Source organism: Dendrobates tinctorius, unplaced genomic scaffold (genome assembly GCF_039654945.1).
Source record: "Dendrobates tinctorius isolate UK_male_01 unplaced genomic scaffold, ASM3965494v1 ptg000009l, whole genome shotgun sequence".
NCBI lineage: Eukaryota > Metazoa > Chordata > Amphibia > Anura > Dendrobatidae > Dendrobates > Dendrobates tinctorius.
This window is the reverse complement of record NW_027361677.1, coordinates 26,596,526-26,619,123: the sequence shown is the minus strand read 5'-3', so window position 1 is coordinate 26,619,123 and position 22,598 is coordinate 26,596,526. Positions and strand designations below refer to the sequence as shown.

At 47.1% G+C, this 22,598-nt stretch overlaps 1 long non-coding RNA gene across 1 annotated transcript in view; it reads right to left on the bottom strand.

Moving 5' to 3' along the window:
- Positions 1-22,598, bottom strand: part of LOC141095472 (uncharacterized) — a 259,839-nt gene that overhangs the window by 235,311 nt on the left and 1,930 nt on the right. Inside the window, exon 2 of the long non-coding RNA XR_012233397.1 lies at positions 2,797-3,130. This is a non-coding gene — a long non-coding RNA (uncharacterized lncRNA). The remainder of the gene's footprint in view (positions 1-2,796; positions 3,131-22,598) is intronic.

The following is a 22,598-nucleotide window of genomic DNA, read 5'->3' as shown; positions in this document are numbered from 1 at the left end:
CAAATATCAGGGACCTGGAGCAGTTTGCCAAAGAAGAATGGTCTAAAATTCCAGCAGAGCATTGTAAGAAACTCATTGATGGTTACCGGAAGCGGTTGGTCGCAGTTATTTTGGCTAAAGGTGCCAATACTTTTGTCTGGCCCATTTTTGGAGTTTTGTGTGAAATGATCAATGTTTTGCTTTTTGCTACATTCTCTTTTGTGTTTTTTCATTTAAGACGAATTAAATGAAGATAATAATACCAAAGAATTTGTGTTTGCAGTCATTTTCAGGAAGAAACTGAGTATTATCTGGCAGAATTGCAGGGGTGTCAATAATTTTGGCCACAACTGTGTATATTATATATATATATATATATATATATATATATATATATATATATATATATATATATATATATATATATATATATATATATATATATATATATAGTCTGTGTTTTCTTTTCTAACCTGTCAGTGCGATTTTACTGTAGCCGCACATGAATTGCTGGCTTTTCATAGGACTCCGGTGCGTAAAAATCGAACAGCATTCGCATGGTGCAATTTTTTCTCGCATCCATTGACTTGCATTGGCGAGTCTCGTCCGATATACGCAGCAAATCGCAGCATGCTGTGTTTTTTTTCTCAGTCCAATTTCAGCTGAGAAAAAAAAAAAAATAACTAAAATAATCGCAGCTGAAATGTAACCCATTGAATAACAGTGGTCAGAGGGCAATCTGATTTTTTATCGGATTGCACTCGTCCGTATTTCTCGCAAATGAGTATGTACCCTAACTTTGACTCTGGCAGTCACAGTGGCCGAATAACTCTTATGAGGCATCTGTGGCCAGCACAGTCATGTTTTGCAGGTATGCCGTATTCAGAGCATTCATAGCTAACTTTGCATTTAATTTTTTTTTTTTTTTCAAAAATTTGGTTTCGTTGTTTTGTATTTTACAGTTAGGTCCATATATATTTGGACAGAGACAACATTTTTCTAATTTTGGTTCTAGACACTACCACAATGAATTTTTAAGAAAACAATTCAGAAGCAGTTGAAGTTCAGACTTTCAGCTTTCATTTGAGGGTATCCACATTAAAATTGGATGAAGGGTTTAGGAGTTTCAGCTCCTTAACATGTGCCACCCTGTTTTTAAAGGGACGAAAAGTAATTGGACAGATTAAATAATTGTAAATAAAATGTTCATTTCTAGTTCTTGGTTGAAAACCCTTTGTTGGCAATGACTGCCTGAAGTGTTGAACTCATGGACATCGCCAGATGCTGTGTTTCCTCCATTTTGATGCTCTGCCAGGCCTTCACTGCGGTGGTTTTCAGTTGCTGTTTGTTTGTGGGCCTTTCTGTCTGAAGTTTAGTCTTTAACAAGTAAAATGCATGCTCAATTGGGTTGAGATCAGGTGACTGACTTGGCCATTCAAGAATATTCCACTTCTTTGCTTTAATAAACTCCTGGGTTGCTTTGGCTTTATGTTTTGGGTCATTGTCCATTTGTAGTATGAAACGACGACCAATCAGTTTGGCTGCATTTGGCTGGATCTGAGCACACAGTATGGCTCTGAATACCTCAGAATTCATTCGGCTGCTTCTGTCCTGAGTCACATCATCAATAAACACTAGTGACCCAGTGCCACTGGCAGCCATGCATGCCCAGGCCATCACACTGCCTCTGCTGTGTTTTACAGATGATGTGGTATGCTTTGGATCATGAGCTTTTTTTTTAGCAAAGTCCAGTCTAGCCTTTTGATTCTTGATGCTTTTGAGTGGCTTGCACCGTGCAGTGAACCCTCTGTATTTACTTTCATGCAGTCATCTCTTTATGGTAGATTTGGATATTGATACGTCTACCTCCTGGAGAGTGTTGTTCACTTGGTTGGCTGTTGTGAAGGGGTTTCTCTTCACCATGGAGATTATTCTGCGATCATCCACCACTGTTGTCTTCCGTGGGCGCCCAGGTGTTTTTGCATTGATGAGTTCACCGATGCTTTCTTTCTTTCTCACAATGTACCAAACTGTACATTTTGCCACTCCTAATGTTGTAGCAATTTCTCTGAGGGTTTTTTTCTGTTTTTGCAGCTTAAGGATGGCTTGTTTCACCTGCATGGAGAGCTCCTTTGACCGCTTGCTTCCTTCACAGCAAAACCTTCCAAATGCAAGCACCACACCTCAAATCAACTCCAGGCCTTTTATCTGCTTAATTGAGAATGACATAATGAAGGGATTGCCAACACTTGTCCATGAAATAGCCTTGGAGTCAAATGTCCAATTACTTTTGGTTCCTTTAAAAACAGGGTGGCACATGTTAAGGAGCTGAAACTCCTAAACCCTTCATCCAATTTTAATGTGGATACCCTCAAATGAAAGCTGAAAGTCTGAACCTCAACTGCATCTGAATTGTTTTGATTAAAATTCATTGTGGTAATGTCTAGAACCAAAATTAGAAAAATGTTGTCTCTGTCCAAATATATATGGACCTAACTGTATTTGCAATATCAAAATGTTGCAAGGCATGTTTGCACATGCATTGCCTTCCAAAGAGAGAGTCTGGACCCATTAAAGAAAAGAAGGAATACATGTGGGGTTTTCAGACGTGTAGGGTTTGGGACTAGTATAACTGTGCATGGAATCATGTTACAGAATATTAACTCACATGCATATTAATGTAATTTTCTATAAACATAAATGATAATACAATGTGGTTGTGCAAACCTTACTAAAGATACACTAAGCATGTCAATTTTTGTAAAACACTGCCCTCTGGTGTATTCTTGTTTAAAGCAAAACTTTTATTTTTTTTACCTGGAAGAAGCGCCTTGAGGGTCATTCAACTTGATTTTGTGATTTGCAGAGACCTGAACACTGAAGCCCCCGGGTCTCGTTCTGGTTTGTATTGTTGGTGCCTTCACTATTATGCCTGGAAAACACCAAGCCATGTTATTATGTGCTGTCTCCACCAATTTGCATCAAGGACCATTCTGTCCAGGAATTTTATTTAACAGTCTCCAAAATTAGCGAGGAAGGCAGGAGGCTGCTGCTGTTGTGCATTGTGCTAAAGGTTTCATGCTGTAAATCCGGAAATGATTGCTTCATTATTGCTTATATACATTGATTTGTCAATGTTTTGGCAATGAATCTGAAAGAAAATGAAATTCTCCTTAAAAAAACAGCAACTACAGGTTTTTCTATCATTCTGTTTTCCTTGGGTTGTCCAGGCTTAGGGCTTAAGTCTACAGTGACCACAAATATGCCATTGGAACATATGGGCTCAATATTAGGCACCAAGACCGACTAGAGGTTTATGCAGGCACTTGGGTGACAGAGTCCCAGTGGGCCCTTCTTTGCTTTCAATCTCTCTTTCTAGCCTTAGGTCGATACAGTTGTGCGAGAGGTTGTTTTTTGTGGTATAAGCTGTAGTTTCATCACCACCATTTTGAGTTTCATATGATTTTCTGATCTTTTTCCTTGGTTTTTTTTTTGGGAGGGGGGCAAAATGACCTTAAGACCACAAGCCCACATTGAGTTTTTGGTGAGTTTTTGATGCTGCATATTTTGACTATGTAAAAAACCGTAGCGCTTTACAGTTTCAGCATGAAGTGGAAGGGATTAAGGATAGGATCACACTGGGCATTTTTGATGCATTTTTTTTTCTGTAGCAAAACCTGAGTGCTTGGCAGGAAAGAAGCTGTGGCAAAAACGCAGGTTTTGCAGTTTATTTTGCTTCGTTTTTTTTTCAATTCAATAGGTGAAACACGCTGAAAGAAGTGACATGTTCTATGTCCAAAAAACAAGCAAAGCACACAAAAAAAAACAAGCTGTGTACATGAGATTTCTAAAATCTCAGACATAGCTGGTACTATCAAATGCAGCTGAAAATTAGCTTAAAAAAATGCAGCAAAATAGCTTACTCACCGATAACGGTGTTTCTCGGAACCCATGACAGCACCACGGAGAGAGGGGATCTGCCCATCCTGGACAGGAACCTACAGATAAAAAGGGCGGTACCTCCCCTCCGCCTTCAGTTGGTTACAGAGCATCAGAGGGTCTCCAGATTAGTTAAACATAAGAATATACACAACATTATAATATTGCTTATTATCAAGAAGCACCGTGCCTAAACGGAAATGTGGCGCCCCCAGGGGTATGGTCGCCACACTGGCTTTGCCTTCCTCCAGGGGAGGGTAATGTCAGGCTTGGAAGCAGTGATGGGTCTCTCCAGCAGTTAACCTAATGCATGCAACAAGGTTCCACTCCGGGCCAGCAGGGGGAACTCTGAACCAGGATTCTGGAGAGGAGTGTCCTCTGAGGGCCAGGAGGAAGAAGGATCAGATAGTCTGCGGAGGGTGAAGTGTGCAGACGGGAAGTGCGAAGCTGAGAGGTTGAGCTGCAGAAGGCGAGCTCCCTCAGCTTGAGAGCGCACAGAACTGGAGCCTGGTCTCCACGGTGGTACGGATACTGACGGTCCTACCACAGATACCAGAGGAGTAGGAGGCTGTAAATGCCCTGCTCCCAGCAAAGACTTGGGACACAACAGCAATTGACTAGTGAGCCAGGACTCAGGAGAGGAGTCCCTGTTATGAGCTCATTTTCTGCTCCACCAGCTGGGAGTTCTCCTTCCGTTCTCCCTCTGGTAGTGACAGGAGGTAGTGAGGTTAGTTTAATTGGTAATGGTCTGCCACCTGACGAGGAGGATAGTGATTGGATCTCCAGAGTATCAGACTGGATATAAGACAGCCAACGCCCTATCCTGTTGCTGGTGATTCAGTCTGCTTCTCAGGTCCTGGACTTCAGCTCTGCTCCAGTCATCTCAAGTTAAGTTTGTTTTTTGCTAATGTTCACACTTGCTCTTGTTGGTCAACTCAGTTTTTGTGTGGTCGGCCAGCCCGGCTGGGCTGTGCTGAATTTCCACTCTTATTTATCTGTATTTGCCAATTTGCCTTTTTGTCCTTTATTAGATTGGCCTCTTTTTGCTCTGTCTCAGAATATTCCAGAGTGCTGATATAGTGGGAGAAGTCTAGTGACTTCAGGGTTAATTTTGTTATCAGAAGCGTTGGACATTATTTTTGGTAGGGTTTTTTGGCAGATTGCAGACAGTATCTTTCCTTTCCTGTCCTTTCAAGTTAGTTTGGCCCCATCGTTTGCTCAGCCTATTTTTCTGCCTTTGTTTGTGTTTTAATCTTGCTTTACCGTCAATACATGTGGGGGGCTGTTTTTCGTTTGGGGTCTGCTCTGGGGAGTTAGTTTTCCTCTTTTCTTACTTTAGGCTTATTTAGCTCTCCGGTTGTAACGAGGCGTCCAGGACCACCGTAGGCACGCTCCACAACTGCTTCTAGTTGTGTGTTAAGATCAGGGCTCTGCAGTCTGCATAGTTACCAACCTCTCTGGTTTTCTGAGACTTAGCGTGTTTTGCTTTTTTCCTCCTCGGTGACCCATTCATAACAAGTCCCCCGAGAGAGGCTACAGCTGTCTGTCATACAAGTAAAGTTCTAGGAACATCTGAAGAGAGACATTTCAGAGTAACTAAGTACTGGAGTGCTTCACACTACAAAGCGCTAGGAAGGAGACTGCACAGCCCTTCTGCTGAGAGAGAATCCTGATCTGCTTCCAGGCTAACCTGCTCCAATACCATCTGTAATCAGGACTCTGGACTGCATATACTCAGTAAAGGTACAGAAACTACAACCGCTGTGTCTTGTCTGTTCCCTACGCTTTCGGCACTGCTATATCCCCGTGCAAGCTACATCTACACTGCCCTGGGACTACAGCTCCACCTGTGGGGAGCTTTACCATCTAAGCTGCACATACCATCAGTCCCAGCGGATCTGTATGCAGCGTTGGCCTAACACCATATTTGCCAAACACCACGGGTGGCGTCACGAACTATCCTACCATTAACTACATCTCCCCATTGCTTGGGCGCCCAGGGCCACGGACCGGGTCACCGCTGCTGTGACACATCCCCCTGACACCGGCCCGGTACCGAGTACCCCACAGCCCTGGGAGGGCGACCCAGAAACACTCCACGGACAGTAAAACGTGCTCACCACACTCGTGAAGGGGGGGAATAAGCAGGTGCTGTCATGGGTTCCGAGAAACACCGTTATCGGTGAGTAACTAAGCTATTCTCTCTCACCCATGACAGCACCACGGAGAGAATTACAGAGATTGGTAGCTTAGGGAGGGACCACCGCCTGAAGGACCCTTCTCCCGAAGGTCACGTCAGACATAGAGGCTAGCTCTAAATGATAGTGTCTGAAAAGTGGTAGAAGGTGTTGGCCGGGTGGCCACTTTACAGATCTGTTCTATAGGTACCTCGGATCTTTCAGTCCCCGAGGTCGCTACTGCTCCTGTGGGATGAGCTCTCAACCCCTCCGGAATGGTATTCCCACTGGATGTATATGCCAATCGCATCCCTTATCCATCTTGCCAGGGTACTCTTAGATGCTTTGAGTCCCCTCCGAGGTCCCTGGAAACACACAAAGAGAGAGAGAGAGAGCCTTCCTTCCTACATCCTTTGGTGGCCTCTAAATACTGAACTAGGCACCTCTTCACATCTAGGGTGTGAAATCTCTCTTCTCCCCTATTCCTGGGATTTGGGTAGAAGGAAGGAAGGACTACCTCTTGGGACCTATGAAAAATGTGATGCCACTATAGGTAGATATGCCGGGTCAGGCTTCAAGATGACTATCTTCTAGAATTTTGGTCAACGGTGGCGCTGTTGATAGAGCCTGAATATCGCTTACCCTGTGAGACGATGCTAGCGCCGCTAGAAGCACAGTTTTAATGATAAGATATTAAGGGGAGCTGACTGGATAGGTTCAAATGGGGGACCTGTTAGTGCAGATATTACGAGATTCGGGTCCCATGATGGTAATTTCAGGCTAACTATTGGCCTAGACCTGGTTGCGGCCCTGATAAACCGTGCTACCCAGGGAATTGCCTGCCACATCCTGGTTATAAAAGGCACCTAAGGCCGCTATATAAACTTTCAGTGTGTTAACCACCAGTCCCTGCTCTAAGCCCCTCTGCAGAAATTCAAGAATTTTGTCAATCTGGACTCCATCCTGGACCCTGGAGGTGGACAGAAACTTCCTTCAAGTTCTCCAATAGGCTCTTGTCGTGACCGGTTTCCTACTCTTTTGTAGTGTAGAAACTAGGCTTTCAGAGAAACCCCTTTCCCTCAGCAGTGCCCTTTCAAATTCCATGTGTTAAATGGAGGTTCACTGCTCGAGAGTGTAACGCTGGTCTCGTAGGACCCAAGGGTCGGTTATTGAGAGCATTCTCGGCCAGGAGAACCAAGTTCTTTTTGGCCAGAAGGGAGCCATTAGTATCATTCTCACTCCATCCTCTCTTACTTTCCTTATGACTGCCGGAATGAGAATGATCGGGGGAAAGGCATACATTAGGCTCTGTGTCCACGGGAGCATAAGAGCGTCCAGGGCCCGAGGATTCCCCCTGGGGTCTAGGGAACGAAAAAAGGTTTCACTTTTTTGTTTTTGTAGTTGGCATACAGATCTATGTCTGGGGTTCCCCACATTTCTACAATCTGCAGAAAAAAGGACTTTTTTAGGACCCATTCTCCCTGGCGTAATATGGTGCGACTCAGAAGATCTGCTCTCCAGTTCTCTGTTCCCCGTATGTGCAGTGCCGAGAGAGATACTCGGATAGGGTGAGGATTTTGGAAGACGTGTTCATTAGGGCTCGGGACCTGGTTCCTCCCTGATGATTTATATAAGCCACCGTCACCTGATTGTCCGAAAATATGCGGACATGATGACCTCACAGCACGGGTAGGAAGTGTGTTAAGGCGTAGCCTACTGCCCGAGTTCCTTTTGGTTCGAGGAGGCTTCTAATTCCTGGCCTCACCCTTCCCTCTGGGCCACCCTGCTGTTCATGTATGCTTCCCATCCTGTGGGACTGGCATCCGGGGTAATTATATGTGTGATTTTTTATTTTTTTTTACCCAAGGAATCCCTTTGGATAGGTTGTCTTTGTTTCCACGCCAGGCTAGGAAATGAATAGTTTTAAAATCATGGGTAATGCGGCCCCCTAAGTGACCTTGTAATGCCAACTGGCTGGCTAATACATCCCATTGGAGAGGTCTCGTATGTAGCTGTGCCCATTGGACCGCTCGTAGGCAGGCAGAGAGAGACCCTAGTAATGACATTGCTTTTCTTAGTGTCATGGAAGGGTTCTGAATCGCTCTTGCTACCATTTGAGCGATGCTCTCTTTTTTGCGGTCCGGGAGGTATTGCTCTTGGGTGTTTGAGTCCAGTGTTAGTCCTAGGAACTCCCGAACGTGTTGGCTCCAACCTCAATTCTCTCAGGTTCAGAAGCTAGCCGAGGTTCTGTAGAGTGTTCATCACTCTGTCACTCTGTTCCTTGCATTTTAGGGGCGCGCCGCTATTAAAAGTCGTCCAATATGGGATTATAATTTGTCCTGCTCCCTTAGGCGGGCCATCATTTCTGCTACTAGTTTTGTGAATACTCGTGGAGCTATTGATATTCCGAACGGCAAGGTCCCGTACTGGACCCATTTTATCTCGCCCTCTATAGCGACTGCCAGTCTGAGGTATTTTCTGGAGTCTTCATGGATGGAGACGTGATAGTACGCATCGCTGAGATCTAATACTGTCCTGAAGCAGTGTGGGAACAGGATTTTGGTGGTTAATTAGATTGACTCCATTTTGAATTTTTTTTTTTTGACATAAACGTTTAGACTTTTCAAATTTATAATTATCCGGAAGGTGCCGTCCGGTTTGGTCACCAGAAAAAGAGGGGAATAAAAGCCTCTGCCCCTCTCCTGCAGGGAAACCTCATGGAGGACTCCTTTCTTTACTAAGCTTAGGACCTCGTTTTCGAGTGCTTTTATTCTCGTATAGAGGATCTTAGTGGAGTTACTACATATTTTTTGAGGTGGGAGAGAGAAAGTCTATCCTTAGGCCCAAGGCGATCAGAATTAATAACCAAGGGCTGTCCGAGATTTCCTTCCACAAACTGTCAGAAGGTTTCTTGTCTCGGGATAAGTTGCCATCCCATTCCTGTTCCCTCGGTGACCTCCTCTGGAAGAACTTTGTTATGAAAGGACCTTTTAAAAGCTATAGGCCCCAGGTTTGGGCATCCCTTCATTTTATCCCCTGCCTTTGGAGGATGTGATCCAACGTCTCCCTGAATAGGAACTTCGTTTCGCAGGGGATCGAGCATAGCTTCATTTAAGCTTGTAAATCCCTGGCCAACATTTGAGCCACAACTTTCTTCGGGCTGCGTTTTGACAGGGCTGCCGCTTTGGATGATAATCTTACTGAGTCGGCTGATAACTCCGCCGGAAGGCCGCCTGCTCCCCTTATTCTTGGAATAGATTCCCGAATCTTTTCCCCTGGGTGTACCTTCCCTCAACTATTTATCTAGTTGATCCACCCATACCATAAGGCTCTGGAGGTACATGTTGCCGCTATAGCTGGCCTATTGCTTCCCAAGCACCCTTGAGGAAGGTATCGGTGATTCAGAGTACCCCTGTCCTCAAAGGGGAGTGCAAACTTCTCTTTTTTTTGAGGCCTTGGCGACAGCTACTTTGGATTTCGAGGCCTTGTCCGAAGATGTGGACGCCCCTTCGTCAAAGGGATATTTCCTCTTAAGGGAAGAGACTGCCTATCCGGCTTTTCCCTTTTTTTTTCCCTGTACATTCTCGTTTAGCAGGAACACCCTGCGTTTGTTTTGGCCCAGTCCCCCAACATTATGTCCTGGACTGGCCTATCAGGGCGAGGGTCTGCCACCCCCATGGTAGATCTTACTGCCTTTACCAGCATTGTCTACCTCCTCTAGGGGAAAACAACAATGGCCTCCCGTTTGCTCGTCTGAGGATGATGAGCCGGTGTCCGAGGTATGTGAGGTAATCTCCTCTGACGTCGAGACATGTGACTGGGAACCCGCTATGGCGTCCCTCCCTTTAACTTTCCCCCCCATGTCAGGGATGAAAAGGGGGGTACTCTGATCCTCTGAACTGATTACAGCTCTTCAGTCCGTGGGATTCACGGAGCGAAGAACCTCATGAGATTGGTAGGGCTCTGCTACCAGTGGGGCATATCTCGTTCTTTGTTTTCCCCCTTCTTATTTCCCTGATAAGGGAAAAGATGTATGTTACAATGGTGAACATTCTCGAAGGTCACTCACCAGGTATGTGCGGTTGCAGGTACCAGTTCGGGAGGTGGATTCAGGTCCCGTACGGGCTGATCCAAGGATGGTGACTGCTCCTTGCAGCCGATCTGCTGCGCTGCGTGGAGTGGCTACTAGACTGGTCACCACGCCTGTCTGCTCTTTTTTGCCGGAGATAGTGGTGTCGCTGCTGCCTGGCTCCTACTTGGGTTGCTGCTCCTGCTGTTCCCCTGTCCCCCACTTCCGGGACGCTTCCAGCCAGGTGCACTTTCAGCGCTTTCATTTTCGAATTTCCCGGCGTGCGACGTCACCTCCTCTCCCAGGCTGCACCGCTCTTTGTCCGGGGAGTGCGCCGTGCGCCTGCGCCAACCGCGGGGACCCGGAAATCGTTTGTTCATTTCCGGGGCTGCGCCATATTGATACACCTCTGTACCATAGCGCGGCCCGCGCATGCCCTGGGTCCCCACCAGCCCCAGCCTCCTTTCCGGAGCAGCGGCTCGGTCCTCTCCCCCCACCCACCCTGTCGAGCCCGTCGGCTGCAGTGGTGGCGACTTCAGGAACCAACCCCGCCGTGACAGGGGCCTCCCCGCTGTCAATCCTCGGACGGGACGGCCCTGGATCTCCTCTTTGGTAAGCTGCTGCTGCTGGTTCTGTAGGTCACCCGTCAGAGACAGGAGCCCAACTGAAGGCGGAGGGGAGGTACCGCCCTTTTTAACTGTAGGTTCCTGTCCAAGATGGGCAGATCCCCTCTCTCCGTGGTGCTGTCATGGGTGAGAGAGAAATGCCCAGTGTGAACTTAGCCTTATAGAGATCTCATGCCCACTGTCCTTCTTATTTAGGATGTGTGCAGAAGCTGCGGATTCTGCTGCGGATCCGCAGCGGTTTTGGTCCTGCGGATCCGCAGCGGTTTTGGTCCTGCGGATCCGCAGCGGTTTCTGCTGTGGTGTACAGTACCATTATATTCAATGGAAAATGAAAACTGCAGTGGAGACAGTGCGGATTTGCTGCGGTTTCAAAACTTTGTGTGGATTCCACTGCGGTTTGGCACCTGCTCCATGGCAGAAAACCGCAGAGAAACTGCAGATAAACTGTAGGTATTTTGACCTGTGGATTTTGACAAATCCGTGCGGAAAATTCCACAGGACAATCCGCAGCGTGTGCACACATCCTTACTCAGCGTAAAACTGACCTGCGGCGCATGTTTCAAATCATTAACCTGGCAATTTCTCTTGCGGAAACAAAAAGCAAAAAACACAAATATCCTTAACTAAAAAGTAAAAAATAAACTGCAAATAATGCATAAAGGTACTTACTTTTTAGTTCAGGATATTTGTGTTTTTTGATTTTTGTTTTCTCTGATTAATGGTCATGTGTTAATATGCACTTACATTGTGCATACACATTAACTTACTTTCTCAGTTCAGATTCGTTTTTTATTAATTTCTCTTGCGGGTACGCTGAGTGTAAAATGCAGATTTTACCCACAGACTTGCATTAGATTTGGAAAATCTGCACATGGGTTTACGAGGAGGAAACATATCAGAGACGCATATGACTATACCAATAAAGTGTTGTCAAAGCCAAATATTAGGAAGTATCAAAAACCAAAGCAGATATTTAAAACATGACCAAAAAAAAATAAAAAAAAGACAAAAACCATGTCAAAATTGCAATGAAAAAATGTAAGTGACCTAATAGGTGCAGAAATGGTGCAAAAAAAAAAAAAAAAATTGTCAATATCAAAAACTCACCAAAAGCTTATCATAGGAACGTAGCCTTATACCAAGCTATTTTATCATTCCAATAATTTTTTAGGTTTTGGCATTCACTCTATAAATGTTATGGTCATTTTTTAGCCCAGACAGTTGTACTCTAAGGCTAAGTTCATACTAGGCGTTTTTGCAGCTTTTTTATTGCGAATATCCAGTTGTGTTTTACAGTACCAGCAAAGTCTATGAGATTTCAGAAATTTTATGCACACAGCTTGTTTTTTTGGCATCAGGATTTTGTGCTTTTTTTTTTTTTTTTTTTTACACACACTGGAGCATGTCACTTCTTTCAGCATTTTCTTGGCGTTTTTCACCCATTAAATTGAATGGGTGGTGAAAAAAACTCAGGTATCAGGTTTTTGCTGCACTTTTTTGTGCCAAAACCTGATTCTATAGAATAGGACTTTTTTTTTCCCAACACAAAACTTTATCAGCATGCACAAGAGAAAAATCTAGTATGCCAAAACAAAAACGCACAAAAAAAAAAAAAAAAAGGAAAAACAGGATTTTTGGGTTGCTTACCGTAAAATCTGTTTCTCTGAGCCTTCATTGGGGAACACAGAGACCTTGGGTGTATGCTGCTGCCACTAGGAGGCTGACACTATGCACAAAAAAAGGTTAGCTCCTCCTCCGCAGTGTACACCCCACCGACCGGCAGAGAATTCCTCAGTTAGTGAGAAAGCAGTAGGAGAAGTAACAGAATAGGTTGACAACATAAACAACTCAACTGTAACCAACCAAAGTAAGAACAGGAGCTGTAAAACATGGGAGGGTGCTGTGTCCCCCAATGAAGGCTCCGAGAAACAGATTTTATGGTAAGCAACCCAAAAATCCTGTTTTCTCGTTCGCCGTATTGGGGGACACAGAGACCTTGGGACGTCCCAAAGCAGTCCCTGGGGTGGGAAACAAACTTCCATCAGGCCAGCGGACTCACCACCGCGGCCTGCAGAATCCGTCTACCTAGGCTGGCGTCCGCCGAAGCGTAGGTGTGGACTCTGTAGAATTTCACAAACGTGTGAACCGATGACCATGTTGCAGCTTTGCAAAGCTGCAGTGCGGAAGCTCTGTGGCGCACCGCCCAGGAGGCACCCACTGCCCGAGTAGAGTGGGCCCTGATACCCGGAGGGGCTCCGCGACGCTTAACACGGTAGGCTTCCAGGATAGCCTATCTGATCCAGCGAGCAATGGTGGCCTTTGACGCCGGGTGACCTTTCCGCGCTCCATCAGGGATAATGAAAAGAGACTCTGTCTTTCGCAAGTAAGTCGTCCTAGACAGATAGACTCTTACCGCCCTAACCAGGTCCAGCTTGTTCAAGGACCGCTCTCGGGGATGAGTTGGATTCGGACAAAAGGACGGTAGCACGATATCCTCGTTGAGGTGAAACGAGGACACCACCTTCGGAAGGAATGAGGGCGGAGGCCGCAGAACTACCTTATCCTGGTGGAGAACCAGAAAGGGAGAGCGGCACGAAAGAGCTGCCAATTCCGACACGCGCCGGACGGAGGTGATGGCTACCAGAAAGGCTACCTTCCAAGAAAGGAGAGAAAGGGAAATATCCCTGAGGGGTTCAAAGGGCGGACCTTGCAGAACCTCAAGAACCAGATTAAGATCCCATGGATCCACGGGCGCCCGGTACGGCGGGACCGTGTGAGCCACGCCCTGAAGAAAGGTCTTAACCTGAGGACGGGAAGCCAACGTTTTCTGAAACAGAATGGACAGCGCCGAAACTTGACCCTTCAGGGAACTGAGGGCAAGCCCCGCATCCAATCCTGCCTGAAGAAACGCTAGGACTGAAGGGAGCGAAAAGGACATGGGCGCGACGTCATTGGTCTCACACCAAGTGAAATAGGCCTTCCAAGTACGGTAGTAAATCTTGGAAGATGATGGCTTTCTGGCTCGGATCATGGTCTGAATTACGTGGTCGGAAAATCCTGCTCGTTTCAGAACCTCGGTCTCAACAGCCACGCCGTTAAATTGAGCGGCCGAGAATTGGGGTGGCAAATCGGACCCTGAGACAGCAGATCTGTTCTGTCTGGAAGCTTCCAGGGGGCGTCCGCGAGAAGGTTGACAATGTCCGCGAACCAAGACCTTCTGGGCCAATTCGGGGCGATGAGAATGACCGGAAGTCCTTCTGCCTTGATCTTCTTCAACAGCTTGGGAAGAAGAGGCAGAGGAGGGAACAGGTAGGGAAGTTCGAACTGGGACCAAGGAACGGCCAGGGCGTCGGCGCCCACTGCCAGAGGGTCCCGAGACCTGGACATGAATTGTGGGACTTTCCTGTTGAGGCGAGACGCCATGAGGTCTACATCCGGGGTTCCCCACCGAAGGCAGAGCAGATGAAACACTTCCGGATGTAGGGACCATTCTCCCGCCGCGAGACCCTCGCGGCTGAGAAAATCGGCGGCCCAGTTGTCTACGCCGGGAATGTGAACCGCGGAAATTGTCGGAACGGAAATCTCCACCCAACGAAGAATCTTGGACACCTCCGCCAGGGCTGAGACACTCCGTGTTCCCCCTTGGCGGTTGACATATGCCATCGCTGTGGCGTTGTCTGTCTGAATCCGTACCGGCAGTCCCTTGAGGAGCCTTTCCCAGTGGACCAGAGCAAGATGGATCGCTCGAATCTCCAGAACGTTGATCGGCAGGGCTGATTCCCGATCCGACCATCGACCCTGAACAGTGTGGTTGCGGAACACAGCACCCCAACCGAGGAGACTGGCATCTGTGGTTACTATCTGCCAGTGAATGGGAAGGAAGGATCGACCCGATAGAATGAGAGGTGATGACAACCACCAGTTGAGAGACCGCTTGATCCGGTAAGAAAGATGGACAGGGCGATCCAGGGACCGAGGTGACGTGTTCCACTTCGACAGAATGGCCTGCTGGAGAGGCCTGGCGTGAAATTGGGCAAAGGGAACTGCCTCTATCGCCGCCACCATCTTTCCCAGGACCCTCATGGCTGTACGGAGGGATGGGAATCGCGAGGTCTGCAGCGATCGTACTTCCTGCTGCAGAGAGAGAATCTTTTCTTGTGGGAGAAAGACCCTTGACCGACGAGTGTCGAACAGAAGACCTAGAAAGACCAGGCGTTGGGTAGGAACCAGACAGGACTTTTTCCTGTTGACGATCCACCTGAAATTGGAAAGAGTGTCCAGGACGATTGACAAACTTTGGTGAGCCTGTTGGAATGAGGGAGCCTTGATCAGAATATCGTCTAGGTACGGGAAAAGAACGAGGCCTCTGACTCTCAACAAAGCCATCAACGCAGCCATGATCTTCGTGAAGACTCTGGGAGCGGTGGCAAGACCGAAGGGCAGTGCGACAAACTGGTAGTGGTGCTGTCGAATCGCAAAGCGCAGGAACTTCTGATGTCCGGAGCAAATTGGAACATGTAAATAGGCATCTTGGATGTCTATTGAGCACATGAATTCCTGCTCCTCCATGGAGGCGATGACCGAGCGAAGCGACTCCATGCGGAAGTGGCGAAGGCGGACCCTCTTGTTGAGCAGCTTGAGATCCAAGATGGGTCGAACTGCGCCGTCTTTTTTCGGCACTACAAACAGGTTCGAGTAGAACCCCGTGAAGCGCTCCGATTCGGGAACGGGCACAATCACCCCGGAACTGAGGAGAGCGGCGATAGCCGTAGAGAACCCCGGGATCAAGGCTGGATCCTTTGGAGGCCGGGATTCGAAGAAACGATCCCGTGGGAGAGAGACGAACTCTATCTTGTATCCTGAGGATACGACCTCCCTGACCCAGGCGTCCTCCACGGCGGCCAGCCAAACGTCCCTGAAGGAAAGAAGTCGACCTCCCAATTGGAAAGGCCCCTCGCGTGCCCGATGATAGTCATGCTGAAGTAGACCGTCCAGATCTAGACGGTCTGCCCTGGGAGGAGTGGGGTCGACAGGAAGGAGTGGGTCTGAAGGAAACTTTCTTTCTCTCCTGGCGAGCCTGCGGTCTCTGTTGGCTGGAGGAGTTGTCCGCCGTATTGAAACGGCGGAAAGTCCGAAAGGGTCGAAACTGACGCCTTAGTGGGGGTCTGCGAGGATTGGACTGAGGGAGGAGTGAACTCGTGCCTCCGGTGGCGTCCTTAATAATCTGGTCCAATTGGGACCCAAAGAGGCGCACCCCCTGAAAAGGCAGGTTAGTGAGGGACTTTTTAGAAGACAAGTCCGCTTGCCATGCCTTTAGCCAAATTGTACGTCAAATTGCAACAACGTTGCTTGACGCCTGAACTGCACAGGATGCAGCATCCAAGGAAGCGGAGAGAAGATAGTCCCCAGCATGGGAGATCTGATTGGCGAGATCGGCCAAATGCTCCGGTTGCGCCTTATCTAAGATGCCCTGACGAAGGTCGTCTGCCCACGTGGCTATGGCCTTTGCTGCCCAGGATGAAGCAAAGATTGGACACACCGCCGCTGAAGCCGCTTCAAAGGCAGACTTCGCCAGGGATTCTATAATCCTGTCATTAGAATCCTTTAGGGACGCCACGCCTGAAAGCGGGAGAACCGTGTTATTGGATAGCCTGGACACGGGCGGATCGACCGAGGGAGAGGCCGACCAGTTGTCCGTGAGCTCCTTAGCAAATGGGTAGAGTATGCCGAGACGTTTTCCTCTTTGAAAGCGTCTGGTCGGATCCTCTCTTTCCTTGGTAAAAATTTTCCCAAACTCGGAATGGAAAGGAAAAACCCTGGAGGGAGTTTCTGCCCGTCTGAACGAAACCTCCTGATCTGAGGATTTCGCAGGGGAGTCAGCAATATCGAAGGTATGATGGATCGCAGCAATGAGGTCCTGCACTGTGACCTTCATGCTTGCATCCTGGTCTGAATCCAGCTCTAAAATCCCCTCAGATGACCTGTCCGAAAGCGCTTCCCCTGACTCGGGAGAGGAGGCCCGAGAGGGAGGCTGGTGAGAAGGGCTATGCGGTGAGATGGGACTAGGAGAGGATTCCGGCTGGGAATCTTGCCTGGGTCTTTTGCGACTACCGCTGGCTGATTCAGATGGAACAATTTGGGACCTGCTTGGCCCTGCTGAAGAGTCCAGGGGCAACTTATCAAGAACGGCCACCAGGTACTAAGACACCCTGGTGAGGTCTGCCACTGATTGAGATAGCGAGGAGGCCCAGCCAGGCATGGGGGGGCTCACTCTCACCTGGGGCCGCAGATGGCTCCTGGACGGCGTCAGGCTGAATTGGATTGCTACAATCCAAGCAGAGGGGAGTGGACTGGCCTGAGGGAAGTTTGCGATTGCACGAAGAACATGCAAAGTACTTGACTAAAGTGCAGGGGGGGGGCGGTAGAGCGGGTACGATCAGACTTAGAGTTAGACATAGTGAAAAGCTGAGGTAATGCCGTAAGGTTGGGGGACAGAGGGTGGAGAAGGGTCAGTCTGCAGTGCAGAGCTACTCACGGTCCGGTGTCCCTAGAAGCGATGCTCTGCGACCTGTCAGTGGATGCAGGTCAGAGCGAAATCCGGCCAACAGACCTCCTGAAAAAAACCAACTGGAGAAGATGCTATCCAGTGAGGAGCTGGTGCCCGGCTAACAGGCTGGGAAAATGGCGCCTTCCTGAGAAAAAGCGCGCGTTCAGGAGAGGAGGGAAGGGCGGAGCACCACGCAGGGTTAACAATTCACCGCCCTCTAGCCAATAACAGGCTGGGCAGGTGAAGGACAGGCGGTGGGAGGGCCTGGGAAGAGCGGGAGAAAAGCCCGCTTAGAAGAAAGGGGCGGGGGCGTGACCGCGACGCAGCGGTAGGCCCGAACTGAAGCCGGGGCCTAAATTAGTTGCGGCGGCCGCCTGTCAGCAGGGGGTCGGCGCGGAGGTCCGAAAAAGTGGGACGCCGCAGTCGCAAGCCGCTCCCAATGGGAAGAAACCCTGTGCTCCCTGTCCCCAGAAAGGGGGGAGGGAAGGGGGGGATGCCCAGCAACATTGAGCTGCCTATAGCCTTGTGGCGACTGCGAGCGACCGCAGCGCCTACAACCGGGGTTCCCCTGTGACCATTGAAGAGGCGACCGTTGGGAAATACTCACCCATCCACGATCCGTTACCTGTCTGAAGAAGTCTTGCGTCTCATCCAACCGACAGGCTCTGGTAGGCGAGTGGGGGGGAGACTGGCGACAAGGACCCCTGGAGTCGCTGGCACGTCTTGGTGTCGGCGTCCGTCTGGCTGGTCCTGCCGCGGAGAACTGCAAGGATACGGGGTGGCAGTACACGCCGTACTTGCAGACTCCATGTGGGAGTACAGATGTGACTTTTCACTCTGTATCCCTCCGTAGAACCTGAAAAGGAACGACGCACGACGAGGTAGATATGGGTCTAATAAAAGACCCGTGTCCACCTCCTACTGACACTAAGCTAAACTGAGGAATTCTCTGCCGGTCGGTGGGGTGTACACTGCGGAGGAGGAGCTAACCTTTTTTTGTGCATAGTGTCAGCCTCCTAGTGGCAGCAGCATACACCCAAGGTCTCTGTGTCCCCCAATAAGGCGAACGAGAAACATGCTTTTTTTTTCTGCAGCTTCTATAATGCCAAGAGATCAGTATTTGCTGCAGAAAAAAAGGGCTAAAAAAAAAAAAAAAGCCTAGTGTGAACTTACCCAAAAAAGTCACTAAAAAAACACTTGAAGGCAGAAAAAAAAAGACATTTTTGGGATAGCGCAAAGTTTATGAATTGCGTGCGCCATTTTAATGATAAAAAACAGTGGAACCGATGGGTCAAGAAAGAAAAGCGAGTTAACCCCTTCACAAGCTTGAACGTCTAGGTATGCCCAATGTCGTACCCCTGCATTTGATGCAGACTCCGGCACTGAGTCCACATCATTCCCTGCATGTACATGACCGCTGATTTGTGAAAATTAAAATAAAATTCACTAAATAAATAGAAATCGCACTGCCAAAAAAATGCGACAAAAATGAAGAAAACACCATAAAAGTGCAAAGTTTTACATTTCTCCTTTGCCCTGCGGCTAATATATGGTTGTATGGAGAGAAAAATAAAATGCGGAAAATAATGCTAAGGGAATTATTTTATTTTTTATTTTTAAAAACATGTCTAATATGTTGTTTCTTAAAAGAAATGCAGTAAAACACCATAAAAATTACAAATACACTGTTTTATACTTCCTATATGGGCCGTATGATTAACCCCTTCACTACCAAGGGTGGTTTGCACGTTAACTACCGGGCCAATTTTTACAATTCTGACCACTGTACCTTTATGAGGTCATAACTCTGGAACGCTTTCATGGATCCTGGTGATTCTGACATTGTTTTCTCGTGACACATTGTACTTCATGTTAGTGGTAAAATTGCATTCAAATAACTTGCGTTTATTTGTGAAAAAAACGGAAATTTGGCGAAAATTTTGAAAATTTCGCAATTTTCCAACTTTGAATTTTTATGCCCTTAAATCACAGCGATACGGCACACAAAAAACTTAATACATAACATTTCCCACATGTTTACTTTACATCAGCACAATTTTGCAACCAAAATTTTTTTTTGCTAGGAAGTTATAAGGGTTAAAAATTGACCAGCGATTTCTCATTTTTGCAACACCATTTTATTTTTAGGGACCACTTCACATTTGAAGCCACTTTGAGGGGTCTATATGATAGAAAATACCCAAAAGTGACACCATTCTAAAAACTGCACCCCTCAAGGTGCTTAAAACCACATTCAAGAAGTTTATTAACCCTTTAGGTGCGTCACAGGAATTTTTTGAATATTAAAAAAAAAAATGAACATTTAACTTTTTTTCACAAAAAAAATACTTCAGGTTCAATTTTCTTTATTTTACCAAGGGTAACAGGAGAAATTGGACTGCAAAAGTTATTGTGCAATTTGTCCTGACTACGCTGATACCTGATATGTGGGGGGGAACCACTGTTTCGGCGCATGGCAGAGCTCAGAATGGAAGGAGCGCCGTTTGACTTTTTCAATGCAAAATTGGCTGGAATTCAGATCGGACGCCATGTCACGTTTGGCGAGCCCCTGATGTACCTAAACAGTGGAAACCCCCCCAAGTGACCCCATTTTGGAAACTAGACCCCCCAAGGAACTTATCTAGATATGTGGTGAGAACTTTGAACCCACAAGGGCTTCACAGAAGTTTATAACGTACAGCGGTACAATTAAAAAATCATATTTTTTCCACAAAAATGATCTTTTCACCCACAATTTTTATTTTTCCAAGGGTAACAGGACCCTAAAAGTTATTGTGCAATTTGTCCTGAGTACGCTGATACCCCATATGTGGGTGTAAATGACTATTTGGGCGCATAGCAGAGCTCGGAAGGGAAGCAGCGCCATTTGACGTTTTTGGCTAGAATTGAGATCGGACACCATGTCGCGATTGGAAAACCCCTGATGTACCAAAACAGTGGAAACCCCCCACAAATGACACCATTTTGGAATCTAGACCCCCCAAGGAACTTATCTAGATGTGTGGTGAGAACTTTGAACCCCCAAGGGCTTCACAGAAGTTTATAACGTACAGCAGTACAATTAAAAAATCATATTTTTTCCACAAAAATGATCTTTTCACCCTCAATTCTTATTTTTCCAAAAGTAACAGGACCCTAAAAGATATTGTGCAATTTATCCTGAGTACGCTGATACCCCACATGTGGGTGTAAACCACTATTTGGGCGTATGGCAGAGCTCGGAAGGGAAGCAGCGCCATTTGACGTTTTTGGCTGGAATTGAGATCGGACACCATGTCGCATTAGGAAAGCCCCTGATGTACCAAAACAGTAGAAACCCCCCACAAATGACACCATTTTGGAAACTAGACCCCTCAAGGAACTTATCTAGATGTGTGGTGAGCACTTTGAACCCCCCAGTGCTTCACTGAAGTTTATAACGTCCGGGCGTGAAAATAAAAAAATCGTATTTTTTCCACAAACATGATCTTTTAGTCCCCATTTTTTTATTTTCCCAAGGGTAACAGGAGAAATTGGACCCCAAAAGTTGTTGTCCAATTTGTGCTGAGTACGCTGATACCTCATATGTGGGAGAAAACTACTGTATGGGCACACGTCAGGGCTCGGAAGGGAAGTAGTGACGTTTTGGAATGCAGACTTTGATGGAATGATCTGCGGGTGTCATGTTGCGTTTGGAGAGCCCCTGATGTACCTAAACAGTGGAAACCCCCCACAAGTGACCCCATTTTGGAAACTAGACCCCCTAATGAACTTATCTAGATGTGTGGTGAGCACTTTGAACCCCCCAGTGCTTCACAGAAGTTTATAACGACCGGGCGTGAAAATAAAAAAATCGTATTTTTTCCACAAACATGATCTTTTAGTCCCCATTTTTTTATTTTCCCAAGGGTAACAGGAGAAATTGGACCCCAAAAGTTGTTGTCCAATTTGTCCTGAGTACGCTGATACCTCATATGTGGGAGAAAACTACTGTATGGGCACACGTCGGGGCTCGGAAGGGAAGTAGTGACGTTTTGGAATGCAGACTTTGATGGAATGGTCTGCGGGTGTCATGTTGCGTTTGGAGAGCCCCTGATGTACCTAAACAGTGGAAACCCCCCACAAGTGACCCCATTTTGGAAACTAGACCCCCTAATGAACTTATCTAGATGTGTGGTGAGCACTTTGAACCCCCCAGTGCTTCACAGAAGTTTATAACGACCGGGCGTGAAAATAAAAATATCGTATTTTTTCAACAAACATCATCTTTTAGTCCCCATTTTTTTTATTTTCCCAAGGGTAACAGGAGAAATTGGACCCCAAAAGTTGTTGTCCAATTTGTCCTGAGTACGCTGATATCTCATATGTGGGAGAAAACTACTGTATGGGCACACGTCGGGGCTCGGAAGGGAAGTAGTGACGTTTTGGAATGCAGACTTTGATGGATTGGTATGCGGGTGTCATGTGCATTTGGAGAGCCCCTGATGTACCTAAACTATTGAAACTCCCCACAAGTGACCCCATTTTGGAAACTAGACCCCCCACGGAGCTTATCTAGATGTGTGGAGAGCACTTTGAACCCCCAAGTGCTTCACAGAAGTTTATAACGCCTGGGCGTGAAAATAAAAAAAACATTTTTTTCCGCAAAATTATATTTTTGCCCCCAATTTTTTATTTTCCTAAGGGTAACAGGAGAAATTGGACCCCAAAAGTTGTTTTGTAATTTGTCCTGAGTAGGCTGATACCCTACATGTGGGGGTAAAACACTGTTTGGGCACATGGCAGAGCTTGGAAGGGAAGGAGCACCATTTGACTTTTTCAACGCAGAATTGGCTGGAATTGAGATCAGACGCCATGTTGCCTTTGGAGAGCACCTGATGTGCCCAAACAGTGGAAACCCCCAATTATAACTCCAACCCTAACCTCAACACACCCCTAACCCTAATCTGAGCCCTAGCCCTAACCCTATCCCTAACCCTAACCCTAGCCCTAACCCTAGCCCTAACCCTAACCCTAGCCTTAACCCTAGCCTTAACCCTAGCCCTAACCCTAGCCCTAACCCTAGCCCTAACCCTAGCCCTAACCCTACCCTAACCCTAGCGGGAAAATGGAAATAAATACATTTTCTTTTAGTTTTATTATTTTTCCCTAACTAAGGGGGTGATAACGGGGGGTTTGATTTACTATTTATGGCGGTTTTTATATTTGGCAGCTGTCGCACGCTAAAAGACACTTTTTATTGTAAAAATAGTTTTTGCATC